Source organism: Apium graveolens, chromosome 2, assembly GCF_009905375.1.
Source record: "Apium graveolens cultivar Ventura chromosome 2, ASM990537v1, whole genome shotgun sequence".
Taxonomy (NCBI): Eukaryota; Viridiplantae; Streptophyta; class Magnoliopsida; order Apiales; family Apiaceae; genus Apium; species Apium graveolens.
Window position 1 is genome coordinate 74,893,662 of NC_133648.1, and position 4,875 is coordinate 74,898,536.

Here is a 4,875-nt window from a genome sequence, read left to right on the forward strand (position 1 = left end):
TCAGATTTTGAGTTTGAGCAGCTTCAGAAATTGTCTTCTTTTGAGTAGAAGATTTGCTTGCTTTAGTAATTAGTTTCCTTGAAGAAACCTTGTTGCTCTGCCTTTACTCTGAACTTGACCTCTACCCTTGCTAGGGTTTCCCTGGTCATCAGCTTCATCATCTTTCTTTTTCAATATTTGATCATTAAGCATTTGGACTTAACTATCTTCTCCCTCTCTTTGGCATCATTTGATAGTAGGAGTGAGAGAAGAAGTTCAACTGAGATTGGATGTCATCCAATTGAGCCTGTTGAAAGCTTGATTAGCCAGGACCTAAGAGATTTGGGCATGTTGCTTCTCTTAAGCTTTCTAAATTTCTTCTACCTTTTCAGAATTAGGTCTGATAAACCTCTTTTGTCAAGCTTAGTCTCCATATCTAGCTTTCAGCTTTTTCAAGAAGCTTATCAACCTTTCTTGAGTTTGTGAGTGTAGACCTTGAAGGTTCTTGGTAGATAGAGCAGTGATTGAGATGTGTCTTGATATCAGAATTTATCACAAGCTCATCAGCTTTAGCAATGCACTGTCAGAACTTTAGAGCTTGGAATGAAATCAGGATCATTCCACTTCTTGGTCCATCGTACTCCTCTATGAGTTTCATCCCAAGCTACATGAGCATCCTGTTCAACAAATTTCTTGACCAATGCTCCTTTCCAAGTAATGAGCTGGAGTATGAACAAAAACACTGTCTTTCGAACTTGAAGAAGACACAGTATGTTCTGACAACACTAGAGTGTGTGAAGCAACTGGAGATTCAGGAACACTTCTTCTAAATTCTGAGCATCAGAATTTATCTCCAGAATTGGTGTTGTTGGTATCCCTACATCATCATTTAAGATTGGAGAATTATCAGTAGATGGTTGAGCTTGTAGGAGCTTCCAAATACAGAATAGTAGGAATGTGCAGCCTATTGATGTCAATTTCAGGACTTAAGCCTGAATCTTCAACTATAACATCTTTATGAAGAGGAGAAACGGGAGGTGTAACCACTGTATCCTGAACAGTGTCTTTGTCTTTAGCTGGAGGTGGCAGAGATTCATGATAATTGGCTCTTTTGAGATCGGAGATTCCTGATCTCCTTCCTCAGCTTCTTCAGTATCTTCTGATGAGGCTTGACATGTGTCTCTTAGCTCTCATTTTCTTATTCTCCTTGCTAGTGAAGGAGTTGCCTTATCATCAGAACTTAAAGTTCTTGTCCTTTTCAAAGTATCAAAACTTCGAGCTCAGCATTTACCTGATGGTTGACCCTTCAGCTTCTGTATCTTTCTGAAAAACTAATTTTCAGCTTCATTAGTCACAAGTTCTGATGTTTTAACCTGTGCTTCCTCTTCACTATCAGATTCATCCCTGAGAATGTTCCTTCTCTTTTGTGGAGGTTGAGGAACAGAGTTTGCCCTTTTGGGCAGGAAGGTGAAGGTCTGATGGTAGGTGCTGATGGTTGTTGTTGAGGGTTGTGTTGGTTTGAAGTATGTTCTGATGGTAGGTTGCGGTTTGGTTGAAAGTTTGAGGTGATTGTGTAATGGTGGTCGGTACTGATGGTTGAGGATGAGATGGTTGGATATCAGATATGTCGATTCAAATTCAACATTTATTTGTCAAATCATCACAAATTATTAGTAACCACATTTTAATCAAAACAATCATCAGAAATCCATTTTAAGTAGATGAAGTAAAGATTACAGGCTTCAATGAGAACATTCACATGCACATAATGTGAGAAAAAAAGACTAAATCTTGCAATCAAAGAAATTTCATTAAAATATCAAAAGAGTACATTTTATGAAATTTGTAGATTACATGCAAAATATTACAAGATAATCCTAGTCTAAGATGGTGAACATTAACAGCCTTGGTCTAAGAAGGAAATCTATCGATTAGTTCCTCCTGCTGCTGACAACTAGCACTGCAATACGGATGATCCGTTCTTGCTGAAGAAGAGCCTCTCTCCATTCTTCTTCCAAGCGATCAAGATGAGTTGATAGTCCATCTCAAAGAATAAGAGATTTTTTCGAACCTCTTATAGAACCAAGTTCCTATCTCATCGGAATGGCAGTGACGTGCCATTCCTGTTCTCAGTCACCACAATTGAACTCGACGTTGAAGTTTTCATAGTTCATAAACATGTTACAAGAACCATATTTATGAAGGAGGAAAATAGTGAGAATTAAAAGAGAGAGAATGATTTTGTGTGAGAATAGAAGATGATATGTCTGAGATGAAATGTCGGTTAAATAGTCAATGAAATATCAAGGGACTAGAGGATTGATTATGAATAACTGTACTTAACTTAATGAGCGTCTCCCTAGACCGATGTGTAATAATTTAGGCAATATGTGTAATAGTCAATAGTTTAAGCAGGAGTTAATAGGCACGGGAAATAAGTAATAATTATTGTGCACATGCAGTTTTTCAAGACAAACACGTTTACCACTACCCAAATGATTATGACTGTTTTTATCTCACCTAATTATATTTATTAAATATGATCGTTTCATTATTTTATCAAATAAGTCAAGTAAAGAATAATGCCATGTAAGCATCAGAGTTTCCATCAGGATTTAATATCAGAACTTGACTATTATCAGATTTTAACAGTCATCAGAACATGCTTCTGTACTCAAAAAGTGAATGTTTGTTTCTGTGATTCTTCATACAAATACTGGCTTGATTCTTCAGAGTTTAATCATCAGAACTTCCATCAGAACTTATCCTCAGAAACTATGCAAATGACACTTAACTGTTTATCTGAAACAACTTGAATCATCGCAGTAATTTTCATCATTCATATGGAGTGAAAGTGTGTGCATTGGCAAAATATAGATAAAGATTAAAATCTGATAAACTCAATACATCTAGAATAGGCATAACTAAGAAAAATGCTTAAAATCTGTCATAATAGTGAAGTCTACTATAGAATGAATTTATGCAAAATTCCACCTCAATTGTTTGTGCTCATTTTATGCATCTTTTAGAATTCTTTTTCACAGTGGCTTCTCAGTGTAAGTGTCACAACTGCTATCAGAATTTATGCTATTATCAGAGTATTTCTCCAGTAATCAGAGAATATGAAAAGTCACCAAGAAAATTTATTTCTTTTCTAATGCATATAACTTAATACCAGCAATGCACTTGGGGTCTTCCCTTCCACATATCTACTCTAGATCTCAAAGGAGTACCTGAATTTAATTTTATTTTCTTTCTTTATTTAGATAAGTGAGGCTTATCAGCATTTAGTTCATCTTTAAGATTTACTGACATCATATTTCATAGATAAAGCAAGAATCTAGTTTGTGACTTAGTAATAAGATACACAAGTAAATTTGACTAAGCTCAAATCAGAATTTGCTTGTGTTAATAAATTTCCACATAAACAACTAATTCAAACATGGGATTCTAGTATGTTAAAGACTACTAGGTCAGCATCTAGCACGTGATCCTCATGGATTTGAATAGTCACAGAACATTCAAATCACTACAGAGTATAGATCCATCAGATAACAATCAGCATTTAATGTATTTCAATTTAACTACATATTACATGAAGATTAGACAATCTGTAAACCTGATCAAAGTCTGATGCATGAGAACAAAAACTAAGCAGATTTAGAGAAAGAACCTGAACCATTCCAAGTTCATTTACCAGTCTTTAAAAGTAGCTTCACATAGTGGTTTTATGAAGATATCTTCTACTTGTTGATCTGTTGGAACAAAATGCATTCCATTGTACCTTCTATCACATGTTCCTTTATAAAATGGTACCTAATGCTGATGTGCTTTGTCATTGAGGTGTTGAACTAGATTACCTGTCATAGCAATAGCACTTGATTATCACAGTACATAGGTATTTTAGAAAATTCTAACCCTAATCCAGTAACTGATTCTTCATCCAAAAAATCTGTGCACAACAGCTTCCTGCAGCAATATATTCTGCTTCTGCAGTTGATGTGGAAATTGATTTTTTGTTCTTCCTAAACCAATAAACCAATCTGCCTCCATGAAATTGGCAGCTTCCACTAGTGCTTTTCCTGTCTATTTTGCATCCTACAAAATCTGAATCTGAGTAACCTATTAGCTTAAAATCTGATTCTCTAGGATATCACAATCTAGATCAGCTGTACCCTTGAGGTACTTGAAATTCTTTTCACAGCTATTAAATGAGGTTCTGGATCAACCTGAAATCTTGCACAAAGACATGTAGCATACATGATATCAGGTCTAATAGCAGTTAATAGAGTAATGGCCAATCATACCTCTGTAGTTAGTAATATCTACTGATGAACTAGTATCTTATCTAACTTGGTTATAGTGGCCATGGGAGTGGATGCAGTTGAACAGTCCTTGCATTCCAAATTTCTTCAGTAAATTTTGGTGTACTTAGATTGATTGATAAAAGTACCTTCTCATTTGCTTGACTTGATGTCCCAGAAAATAGCTAAGTTCTCCCATCATACTCATTTGATATCTTGAGTGCATTAGCTTTGCAAATCTTTCACAGATCTTGGCATTTATAGAACCAAATATGATATCATCAACATATATCTGTACCAAAAGTAAGTCCTTTCCATGGTTGAGGTAGAACAGAGTTTTATCATTGTGCATCTGTGAAATCCACTTTCCAGAAAGAATTAAGCTAAAGTCTCATACCATGCTCTTGGAGCTTGCTTAAGGCCATAAAGTGCTTTGTCAAGCCTGTAGACATGATTTGGAAATTTTGAATCTACAAAGCCTGGAGGTTGTTCCACATAAACCTCTTTCTTCCAATTCTCCATTGAGAAAAGCACTTTTTCACATCCATTTGAAAGACTTTAAACTTTTTGTGAGCAACATAAGCAAAAAGAT